Genomic DNA, 12,874 nt, shown 5'->3' on the forward strand with positions numbered 1-12,874 from the left:
GGCCAGCTTTTTTTCTCACCCCACCTGCAGAAAGTCAAGGATTCTACCTTCGACCTATTTCCTGGGGTGCAACTCCTGGTTTGTCTAAAAACGATGAAGTAGCGTTAATTAGTAAAACACATTACTACAGTGCTAAATAAGCAAAAATGAAATATCAGGGAAGCTCTCAAATGCGCCTCTCGTAAAATGTGTTCAATATCCTATAAAGTGCATCACATCCAAGTAATATACATCTTTTTATTGTTAAAGATCTTTTTAAAATAAATACAAAGAATTTATTTTTTAAACTTACTACACTATGGAGAACCTTCTTTTTTGCCTTTTAATCTACACCCTGAAATTGGGACTGATCGTCTTTGAATCACCAGATTCCTTTGGATGCTCGTTTATTATAATTTGACTTTTCCCACAAAATTATTTATTTGAAGTTTACTTTGATGTGATGCACTTTATTGGATTTTATTGCACTTATGTTTAGTTGTATATTACTTGGATGTGATGCACTTTATAGGATATTTAACACATTTTACGAGAGGCGCATTTGAGAGATTCCCTGATATTTAATTTTTGCTTATTTAGCACTTTAGTAATGTGTTTTAATAATTAGCACTACTTCATCATTTTTAGACATACCTAGGGGTGTTGGTAACACTACAGAAGTTTAGCTGCTTGTTTGTCTCTTTAAGCACTTTATATCTCGCACTTTATTATTAGCACCTTATTTGTTATTTAATACACTTGGTTTTTGGTAGTGCATTAGTACCTTCTATATATTAGTTTTCAACTCCTGGTTTCACAGCAGGAGACATATGTTTCCCAGACTCCATAATATATAATTATGGAGGCCGGCTCCCTTGTATTAACCAAGGTAGAAACTACTGAACCCGACAGCCCACGCTGTTCTTCAGAGTGTGGGTCTCCATAGCCAGACCGTTAAATTTAGCGTTTGTAAAGTAGGATGGAACACCGGACCTTGCGAAAGAAGGTCTGGCCATGATGGTAGGGTCCATGGGTCCCCCTACTGCCATCTTTACAATCTCTGCATACCAAGATTTCCTGGGCCCCGCTGGGGGCCACAAGAATAAACAACTTCCCTTCCTGCTTGATCCTGCAAAGAAGTCGTGGACGCAGGCAGAATATGAGGGAATGCATAAAATCAGTGAGAACAGATTCCACAGGAATAGCAAGGCATCTGTTCCGCATGCTAGTGGATCCTTTGTTCTGGACACAAAGTTGTCGATTTCTTTGTTGAACCTGGACAAAAACAGATCCGTGTCTGGGATCCCCCATTTTTACAGGAAGATATCGGGGTGAAGGAACCATTCTCCCGGGAACAACTGCTGGCGACTCAAGTTGTCCTGCCAATTTTCTATTCCTAGAATGAAGACTGCCACTAGGCAAAGTACATTGTTTTCTGCCCAAGATTATGATTCATCTTTCTCTGGGCCGCACAACTGCTTGTGCCCCCTTGGTGATTAATATAGGCTATTGCTGTAGCATTGTCAGATTGAATCCTGGCAGGACAATACCGTAAACTGAACATTCAGGCCCTCAGGACCAAGAGCTCTGCCTGAATTTCTAAAATGTTAATGGGCAAGTCCATTTCTTATCTGGGCCACTTCTCTTGGACTGTCCTCTTCCAGGACTGTTCCCCACACTAAACAAAAAGGAGTTGGCATATGTTGTTACCACTTCCCAGGTAACTGAAGGAAGGATTTTCCACTTAGTAGATTTTTGGATATTAACCATAAACTGAGGCTCCGGCGCACCCAGCCTACAGCACCTGTTATTTCCAGGTGGTCTCTCATCCGGGTACTAACCAGGCCCAACCCTGCTTAGCCTCCAAGATCATATGAGATCGGGCGCTATCAGGGTGATGTGGCCGTAGGCTTTGGAGTCAGACACATTGGGAATGTAGAGCTTGAACCCTTTGTTGATACGGTTTTGCAGCAGTCTCGAGTGAAACTGTGCATAAGGAATGGCCTTGAATGAAGCCACCATCTTTCCCAACAACCTCATGGAAAGTTGAATAGAAGAAATTCATCTTGCTTCGACCACCTAAATCAGTTCCTTTATGGCGCTGATCTTTGCCTTGGGTAAGAACACACTTTTCTGGGTTTACCTATGATCGGACCCAAGTATTTTAAGCCTTCTTCATGGTTTTAAAGAAGATTTCTCCTAGGTTGAAAATCCAACCTAGATATTCCTGGTAGTTGAATGTGGTGACCATACTTTGGTCTAAGCGGGCTACCGACTGGTCTATCAAGAACTAGGTAAACCATAATCGTTATGCCTTGGGCTCTTAATCTGGCTAGAAGAGGGGCCAGAACCTTTGTAAACACTCAAGGTGCAGTAGCTGGACCGGAAAGCAGAGCTACACACTGAAAATGAAGATTTTCCACCTTGAAAAGTAGATATTACTAGTGAGTGAGGAAATGGACATATGGGAGGTATGCATCTTAGATGTCAATTGACGCCAGAAGTTCTCTTCCTTGTAGGATGGAGATAACTGATTTGGATTGACTCCATACAAAAAAAGAGGAGTGGTTATATTCAGGAACTGAATTTAGATTTTTGAGATCCAGAATGCCCATTCGGATTTGGCACCGTGTGTGTGTGTGTGTGTGGGGGGGGGGGGTTGTTTGAATTAAACCCCAACCTCTGTTCTTACATGGGGACTGCCATGATCACTTTTTTTCTTTTTCTCTAGATCTTTAGAAACGTTTGATCTGAGAAAACGAGGAGATGGGAACTCTTGTTTGTACCCTGCAGCTATTGAGGAAGTCCCCCATTTGTCTCGACACTCTTCCTGCCAGATCCTTGAGAATTGCAGAAGAATTCCCCCTATTCGATTGAACCTGACGGTGGAAGGCGCCGTGGACTGCCTAGAGGCTGATGCCTAGCACAGGAGAAGGAGCTTTTAAACTAAAATACATTTACTCCTTTTCTTAAATGGCAAAAAGAGTGCTGTCCACTAGAATTTCTTTGGATGCATTATAAAAAACATCCCCAAATAGCGGTTTCACCTCAAAAAGGAAGACTAGCCAGGAGCTAGTCGCAAGGCACTTAGCGAAGGGCGCAAGGCCTGAAGGATAGAATCTCTCATAGCAACTATTGCAAACCTAAAGCTGCCTCCTGAGCAGGATAACCTTGAACACATGTTTAAACTGGTCTCTCAATGATTAATTACTGTCAGTGCAGACTAAGGCCCCTTTCACTCTTATACGACTTGTCCCACGATTTTGTACTGCAAAATTGTATGACAAGTCATTCTCCATGATTTGCAATGACTACCATTCATATTGGCACGACTTTAAGTCGTGCCGACTTGAAAGTAGTCCCTGCACTACTTTGGTCCAACTTCTATGCGAGTTGTACTCCATAGACCTCAATGTTAAACCCTGAAGTAGCATGCAAATCGTGCCTGAATAATATAGACACGACTTCAGTACGACTTTGTAAGCACAAGCCTGGCTCGCTGATCGGGAAAGGAAAACTTTTTTTCCTTTCCCGATGAGCGACAGGCTGTTCTGACAGCTGTCTGGTATGAATCCAGAGGGGGAACGCCGCGCCAAGTTTTAAATGAAAAAACCGGCGTGGGTCCCCCCCCAGGGGCATACCAGGCCCTTAGGTCTGGTATGGATCTAAGGGGAACCCCCTACGCCGAAAAATCAGCGTGGGGTCCCCCCCAAAACCTATACCAGACCCTTATCCGAGCACGCAGCCCGGCCGGTCAGGAATGGGGGTGGGGACGAGCGAGCGGGCCCCCCCTCCTGGACCGTACCAGGCCGCATGCCCTCAACATGGGGGGTGGGTGCTTTAGGGCATGGGGGGGGCACCCTGCCGGGCCCCCCCACCCCAAAGCACCTTGTCCCCATGTTGATGAGGACAAGGGCCTCTTCCCGACAACCCTGGCCGTTGGTTGTCGGGGTCTGCGGGCTTATCAGAATCCGGGAGCCCCCTTTAATAAGGGAGCCCCCCACCCTACCCATTCACCTAGGGAAAAAAGCGTCAATAAAAAACACAGTACACAGGTTTTTTAAATAATTTATTAGGCAGCTCCGGGATCTTCTTCCGACTTCGGGGGTCTCTCCGGCGTCTCCTCCCGGTGTCCTGATCTTCTGCCGGCTCCTCCGCTATCTTCTGCAGCTCAATTGCTAGTGGTCGTCCGGACTTCTGCCTTCTTTCCTTCCAGAGATGTTGACACGACGCTCTCTCCAGCTGCAATGGTCTCTGAACGCTCCGCAACGGACTTATATAGGCGGTGACCCCGCCCCTTTATGCTGTCACAGTCCCTGGGCATGCTGGGACTGTGACGTTTTAGGAGGCGTGGTCACCGGGTGATGACCACGCCCCCTTATGACGGCACAGTCCCAGCATGCCCCAGGACAGTGGCCTCATAAGGGGGCGGGGTCACCGCCTATATAAGTCAGTTGCGGAGCGTTCAGAGACCATTCCAGCTGGAGAGAGCGTCGTGTCAACAGCTCTGGAAGAAAAGAAGGCAGAAGTCCGGACCACCGCTAGCAATTGAGCTGCGGAGGAGCCGGCAGAAGATCAGGACACCGGGAGGAGACGCCGGAGAGACCCCCGAAGTCGGAAGAGGACCCCAAAGTCGGAAGAAGATCCCGGAGCTGCCTAATAAATTATTTTAAAAACCTGTGTACTGTTTTTTATTGACGCTTTTTTCCCTAGGTGAATGGGTAGGGGTACCATGTACCCCATACTCATTCACATAGGGTGGGGGGCCGGGATCTGGGGGCCCCCTTATTAAAGGGGGGCTCCCAGATTCCAATAAGCCCCCCGCCCGCAGACCCCCGACAACCAACGGCCAGGGTTGTCGGGAAGAGGCCCTTGTCTTCATCAACATGGGGACAAGGTGCTTTGGGGTGGGGGGGGCGCAGGGCGCCCCCCCATGCCCCAAAGCACCCACCCCCCATGTTGAGGGCATGCGGCCTGGTACGGTCCAGGAGGGGGGGGGCGCTAGCTCGTCCCCACCCCCATTCCTGACCGGCCAGGCTGCGTGCTCGGATAAGGGTCTGGTATGGATTTTGGGGGGACCCCCACGCCAATTTTTTGGCGTAGGGGGTTCCCCTTACAATCCATACCAGACCTAAGGGCCTGGTATGCCCCTGGGGGGTAACCCACGCCAGTTTTTTTATTTAAAACTTGTTGTGGAGTTCCCCCTTATGATTCATACCAACTACTGTACGTTTTCATTTGTTAATGCCAAAAACGTGGCAGTCGTACAAAGTAGTACTGCTCCCAAATCGCGGTAAAATCGCACGACTTTGAAGTCGTATAAGTGTGAAAGGGGCCTAAGACACTCAATCTGCCAGAGCAAAAAAAAAAAATAGGAATTTCACTTTTTTATTCGTTGGATCCCTAAGCATTTGAGCATTGTCTGCTGGACAAGTCAAACTCATTCATAGAGGATAAAGCAGCGTTAATTGCTAGTATACCTTACTTAGTGAATTTCCTCCACCATAGGATAAAGTGCGAAAACTTTTTAGGAGAGAAAAAACAGATACAAAAAAAACTTTTCCAGCAATGGACACGAAAAGGCCTGCACAGCTTGAAGAGGCTTTAGTGAACCCAGATACTCAGTTAAGGGTACAAAAATGTGGAACAATAATTCAGCAAGAAATTGCACCATCAATCTTAAGATTGGAACAGCTGATTCTCCCTCAGAAGAGGAGTCATCAGCCTCAACATGGTCCCCTGAGGGAATTGGTCTTCTCCTGCCCCTAGTTCCTCAGTTTAGAGGGTCCTGGGTAATGGAAGAGAATCTGTCGCATCTTGACCTACACTGGGATGAGATTAAAGTCGCTAAACTTTTTTTTTTTTTAAATATCATAAAATAAACAGGGGCTGCAGTGTTAAAAACAGTTGCAGACATTTCATGGCCCTGATGCTCACTCTGACCAGCCACCCCCTCTCAGGGGAGGATGCCATGTGTAGAGATGAGTAGGCTTTCCAGAGCTTGAGGGAGACCCTTTTAGCTTTTTTTTGGGGGTTTCAACCCCCCCTTCTGACTATAGCCCGAAGCACAAAGCAGGAGGTACTACCAGAGGAAATCGCATCCACTGCTTGAACAGTCCAGCCACTGCCGCTATTAATGCAAATAGTAAATGCCTGTATCACGCTTTACTTTGCTCTTAGGTCTCCGACAATTTTGCAGCCAGCACAATTTAAAAAAAAAAAAAAAAAACACACACACACACTCCCACGTTGGAGACGCCAACGCTGCGCTAAGCTCCACCCCCACACCGCCCCACCTCCTTTTTCAAAAAAGCTTTTGCTTGCAAGCACAGGCCTCCGATCCGATGGGATCGGCTTGTGAGGGAGGGATGGCGTGGAGGAGACCTGGAAGCCGCCACCGTGTAGGGGCGGTAAAAGAAAGAGGCATTGCCGATAGTTTTTAGTTCTCCCTTATACTCAGCCTCTTGAAGAGGGGAAGAGTTCAGCTCAGGTGGGGGTGTCTGGAGGAAGCAAAACCCCCCAAACTTACCGGAGGTCTGCTTCTTAGCCAGAGGAAAAAAGCATGCTGCTTCTGTGACACAGCGCGACTGAGCAAAGCATGAGAAGGAACGTGCTCCATACAGTCCCCAGTGGTGACATTTAGGCATGACATCTACTTTAAAGGAGACATTTCATAAGAAAATATAAAGATCCCTTAGAAAAAACGCCACTTACCTTTCCCACCGCAGGGTTTTCTGTGGTAAAATCAACAGACCCAATCTTCACCCTTCACGGTGGGTTCCGTTAACAAACCTTCAGAAACCGGGGACCCCACAAACCTGGACCCGTAATAGCACCCCGCCAGTAAAACTTTATGGCCTTAATACCAGAAGTACTGGATCCCGGGGTTCAGCACTCTAAAAAGAACCACTACAGGCAAAACCTTGTTTCTTTTGATACGAGGCCCGGGTACCATTCAATTCGGCCTAAAAGACACTTTGAATGGATCCTATTCCATAGCTAGCCCCAGCAAGGATTGCTCCAGAGGAGCACAGCACATCTTCACTCGCGACCAACACCTTAGACACTGGCGAAAAAAACGGAAAATTGTATACTCACCTTTCCGTAATTTTCCTTTCCTGTCGTATCTTCATGGCAGCATACACTTTGGGTTGTGACTCCGCCCCCACAACCTGATAGGACTACATAGCTATAGGTTGTAGAGATGGCCCCTGCCCAGTATTCTCCGTATATATATCTCACCTTAGACGGGTGGGAGATTGTATGCTGCCATGAAGATACGACAGGAAAGGAAAATTACGGAAAGGTGAGTATACAATTTTCCGTTTTCCTGTCGCATCATGGCAGCATACACTTTGGGGAGTAACTCGCAAAGACTGGGTGGGAATTCAAACTAAGTTTATTAATCAAATAATAGAGGAATTGGCCTGGATAACGGATCTTCCGAAATCCACCGTGGATAAGCAGGCGGAATCCACCTTGTAATGAGACATGAAGGTGTTCCTGGAGGACCAGGTAGCCGCTCTGCAAATCGTCTCCGCCGAGACTCTACAATATGCCGCCCAGGAGGTTGCCACTGCCCTGGTGGAGTGTGCCCTTAAGCCCTCAGGTACTTGATGGTTATTCAGTGAGTAAGATCTCTTGATGGTTTTTACTAGCCATGAAGCAATGGTGCGTGAGGATGCCGCTTGACCTCTCCTGAAACCATGTGGGATAATTAGGAGGTTCTCCGACTTTCTGATGGATTTTGTTGCTGAGAGATATTCCATAACGGTACCCTTAACATCTAGCGGATGAGGGTCTCCCTGATCCGTGCTGAGTGCTGGAAGATTAATCTCCTGGTTAAAATGGAAAGATGAGGACACCTTGGGGATGAATCGATCCGAAGGCCTTAGGACTAGCCTGTCTGGAAGAACAACCAAATATGGTTCGCTAACCATTAGAGCTTGCATCTCTGACACTCGCTTCGCCGATGTTATGGCTATTAAAAATGAAACCTTCAGCGTTAGATCCCAGAGGGATATGCTCTGCGTTGGAAAAAAGGGTTCCTTGGATAATGCCTCTAGAACAATTGAGAGATCCCAGACCGGGAATGACGGTTTTCTGGGGGGCCTCAGCTTTAGACAGGCCCTCTGAAACTGAACCACCAGAGGCTCTTGCGCCCATTTAACTCCTGTCAAGGCGGACAGGGCCGATACCTGGACCTTCAGGGTGCTTGACCTAAGGCCTTTCTCTAGGCCTAATTGAAGGAATTCCAAGATCTGAGACACCGACGGGGAGGACGAGTCCCAACCTTGCTGTTGGGAGAAGGAGACAAATTTTTCCCAAACTCTTCTGTACGTGATGTTGGTAGTAGGCCTCCTGGCCTGGAGTAAGGTATCCACCACCTTCTGGGAACAGCCCTGCTCTAGGTACCTAGCCCTTTCAGTCTCCAGGCCATCAAGTGTAGCTTCCCCGGGTTCGGGTGAAGATGTCCCTGGGAGAGTAGGTCTGTCGTCAATGGGAGAGGCAGAGGCTCTGCCGTGTTCAGCTGCATGAGGGTAGTAAACCATGGCCTCCTCGGCCAGAAAGGGATCACTGCTACCACCAATGCTGTTGACTTCTTGAGCCTCAGGAGGAATCTCGCTATGAGAGGCGTCGGGGGAAAAATGTACCCCAGGTGAAAGTTCCAGGGGTGTTGGAGGCAGTCCGTCCCCTCTGCCGAAGGAAACGGTATCCTTGATAGGAATCTTTGACACTTTGTGTTCTCCGGAGTTGCTGCTAGGTCTATCTCTGGAGGGCCCCAGGTTCGGGATATGAGAGCATAGGCTTGTGGACTCAGAGACCATTCGTTGTTGGAGTGGAAATTTCTGCTCAGCGAGTCGGCTAAGGTGTTCTGGACTCCCGGGACATAAACCGCCCTTAGATCCAGTAGATTCAGCTGCGCCCATTCCAGAACAGGACGGACCTCCTGCAACATGGACCTGCTTCTGGTGCCCCCCTGCCTGTTGATGTAGGCAACAGCCACCTTGTTGTCCATCCTCAGGAGGACGTGCTTCCCCCTCAAGTAAAAACTGAAGGCCAGGAGAGCCTGGAACGCTGCTCTCATCTCCAGAACGTTCGACACTGTATCCTGTGCCCTGAAAGGCCAACGACCCTGAGCCGCAAGGTCCTGATAGTGAGCTCCCCATCCCTGTAGACTGGCATCTGAGGTCACGGTTTCTTGATAGGGAGTGATTATATGCCTGCATCTTCTCAAGTTGTGAGGTCGTACCCACCACATCAAATGATTGCTTTACCTCCTGGGAGATGAGGATTGGTTGGGACATTGATGTGCCCTTCCACTGACATAGGAAGGAGATCTGGAGAGGCCTCGAATTCCATTGCGCCCATTGGACCATTGGAATGGTGGAAGCTAGGGAGCCCAGGATACTGAGACACGTCCTGGCCGGGAGCATTGTAGCGGAGATTGCCCTTTTCACCTTTTGAATTAGAGGAGGGATTTTTTCCCCCGGAAGTTCCACTGTATTCTCCCTTGTGTCCAATTCGGCTCCCAGAAAGACCATTCTCTGTGTGGGATGGATGTTGCTCTTCTTCCAATTTATCAGCCACCCTAGGGACTGTAACGTGGAGACCAGGATTTCCCTGTGAAGGACAAGAGAGTCCTGGCTGTCTGAGAGAAGTAGGATGTCGTCCAGATAATGGTGGACCCTCAGCCCGTTTTCTCTCAGGTGGGCTATTACAGGTAATAGGACTTTTGTAAACGTCCTGGGTGCGGTAGAGATCCCGAACGGAAGGCTTCGGAATTGGAAGTGCCGATGATTTAGGGTAAACCGGAGAAATTTTTGGAACTCGGAATGGATAGGGATATGCAAATACGCGTCCTGGAGGTCGATTGACAGCATCCAATCTCCCAAGTTTATTGCTTGGAGGATTGATTGAAGGCTTTCCATCTTGAATGTTTCTAACCGTATCGACCGGTTGAGGTTTTTTAGGTCCAAGACTGGACGAAGGTCCCCTGATTTCTTTTTCACTAAGAAAAGTGGGGAGTAGAAACCTTTGCCTCTTTGGGATGGCGGTACCTCCACTATTGCTGGTTTCTGGAGCAACTCTTGGATATACTGGACTAGGGATAGTCTTTTCTCTTGAGAAGGAGGAAGTCTGGTTGAGCAGAATTGGTCTCTTGGAGGACGACCTCTGAATGCCCATCTGTGTCCGAAATGAATGGTGGACACCGTCCATGGGTCCTTTATCATTCCCGCCCAGACCAACTTGAACTTTGTGAGTCTGGCACCCACTACCGCTGGTTGGGCGGGCGAACCTTCAAAAGGACTTCTGGTCATTGGAGGCAGGGGTCTTGGGTTTCTGGAACTTGAGGAAGGACGTCTGGGGGTTCTTCCAGCTCCTTCTGTATTCCTTCCCGGGTCTATAGGATTTCGCATCCCTATATCTTTCCGGAAGATTACGTTTAAAGGGAGGTGGCCTTTGTTGTTTCGGCCTTCTGTCCGATGGTATGAGACCCGACTTCCCGCCTGTTACTTTAGAGATTGCGGAATCCAGCTTTGCTCCAAAGAGGTTCACCCCGTCATACGGAATCCTGCACCAGTTTGATTTCGAGGCGGGGTCAGCCGACCAAGTTTTAAGCCATAGCGCCCTTCTGGCCATTACAGAGGCTAACATGGACCTTGATGTGGATCTGATAGTATCTACGGAAGCCTCCGCCACAAAATCTCCCGCAAGGCTAAGCTCTTGTAAGGCCTTAGTGATCTGTTCTTGATCTGCGCCCTCAGTGACGAGCCTCGCTGTAGCTTAGGACCAGCTGGAGATAGCTTTCCCAACCGCCGCTAATGCCACCGCTGGCCTGCAGGCACCTCCTGCGAACAGGTAAGCTCTCTTAAGGTCTGTATCCACCTTCCTGTCAAGCACGTCTCTGAACGTTACTGCATCTTCAATGGGGAGCGTCACGTGCCTGGCTAGACGCATCAAAGATGCATCCACTACTGGAGGAGAAAGTAAGGGAGATACTTTGGGTTGCTTGAGTGGGTACAGCTTGGTAAGTCTGTTGGACAGACTGAACTTCTTTTCCGGATTCTGCCACTCCTCCTTAATGAGCTCATCTAATTCGTCGATGAATGGGAAAGCCTCCGGAACCTTCTTGAGGTTTGGGAAATACTTTCTCTGTTTAGGCTGTGTCTCCTCAAGCTCCTCCCAGTTAATCGCTTCCTTAACCGATCTGATGAACGGTTCTATGAGCGCAAAATCAAAGCCAGCTGATGCTTCCGGCTCTTCATCATCCGACAGGAGTTCTTGCTCTCTTGATGCACTGGGAATGGTGGGTGAGGTGCTATAGGCCGTAAACTCCACATCAGGAGTTGAGACCTGGGGAGTGGAGACTCCAGTGGGTTCTATGGGATCCGGCTCTTTCTCCCTAATGGCTTCATCTATGCACTTGCGGCAGGCTAGTTTGTCTGGGAGGGCCGTGGCCCCACATACCCAGCAGGCGTTCCCGGCTGGGCGGGAAGGGTGCGTAGAGGATTGGTGTCCTCGTGCAGGGGATCTTCTGCGGTAGGAACGGCTATGCCTTGAATGGGATCGACTCCGTCTACGACTCCCCTTGCGGCCTGAGCGACTTCTTCCGCGTGAGCGGCTGTGTCTATGGCCGGAGCGGCTTCTCCTGTGTGAAGATTCTCTTCGTGATTTAGATGATCTTGCGGACCTGACAGGGCTGACCAATTAGGTAGCATTAGTACGGTCCTGCTCTCTTTTTCAATCTTCTCTACTTACCGCTGGAATCCCCCCCCCCTTACCTATTAGGCTGGTGGTGATCTGCTGGGGCAGCGGCCTCCATAGGAGAGGAAGGTGAGTACCTGAGAAGGGTATAGGAAGGTAAGAACATGCAACCAGGCCCCAAAAAACAGTGCATAAGTATTAGACACTTACCCAGAGAGAGAGGTAGCTTTAGGAATGCAGAAGGTCAAAACACAGCAGTCAGAAGTCTTCCAGGAGGCAAGGAGAGCTCAGAAATGACAAACAGGGCTTTTAAATTTGCCGCCATGGCCGCCGAGGTCACGACCCGCTCGCGCATGCGCAGTAGCGGCGCGAGGCGCCCGGCGCCATCTTGGAAACTGGCAAAATCGAAAGGACGCCCTGACGGCGCGCACCGCGCATGCTCGGAAGCGCCGAGACGCCCGGGAAGCCTGTAGAGAGGCACAGAGGGACCACAGAGCCCAGCAAAGAGGGAGAAAGACAAAAAGTGAAGAAAAGAGGCATGGCGACCGCTGCACAACAACTAAGCCTGTTTAAGGCTTATACTGGACCGCAACATACCCCCGAGATCACCAGAGCGGGGCTCCTTCCATCTAGCTCGTTTAGAGGCTGTACAGGTAAAGGACTTCCACCCAGGAGAGGCTAGAACCTGGCTGGGGCGAATTCGGTAAGGGGGTGCTTCTGATATGTTCAGTCCTTCAGGTGAGGAAAAATAAGAGAATACTGGGCAGGGGCCATCTCTACAACTTATAGCTATGTAGTCCTATCAGGTTGTGGGGGCGGAGTCACAACCCAAAGTGTATGCTGCCATGATGCGACAGGAAACTGAGATACTCCCAGCAGTGGGAGGGGTTATTATAGGGCGGCAATTTCCTGTTTAGGGTGTGCCAGTGTCCAGCACCTGAAGGTAGACTATAACCCACATAGTAATTACTATGGCTCTGTGTCCCGTGATGTACGATTAAAGAAACAGCTATTTCTTCAGATCAAAAAAGTTAAAATTTGCAAGTTTATTAAAATCCTAAAGTACACAGAACACCCAGGGGAAAGTTTTGTTTTTTCTGTCAGCAAAAAGTGGAGTTACTCTAACTTTAAACTGTAGGCCTCATCAAAAATATTTCAAAGCTGCATATTCAGTGCTACTTCAGGT

General features: G+C 48.8%; 1 pseudogene; it reads right to left on the minus strand.

Annotated features, from left to right (window-relative positions):
- Positions 1–1,771: 1,771 nt before the first annotated feature.
- LOC141109077 (5S ribosomal RNA) lies at positions 1,772–1,890 on the minus strand (annotated as a pseudogene).
- Between the last annotated feature and the right edge of the window lie 10,984 nt (positions 1,891–12,874).

The sequence above is a fragment of the Aquarana catesbeiana genome, linkage group LG09, assembly GCF_042186555.1.
Source record: "Aquarana catesbeiana isolate 2022-GZ linkage group LG09, ASM4218655v1, whole genome shotgun sequence".
Classification (NCBI taxonomy): domain Eukaryota; kingdom Metazoa; phylum Chordata; class Amphibia; order Anura; family Ranidae; genus Aquarana; species Aquarana catesbeiana.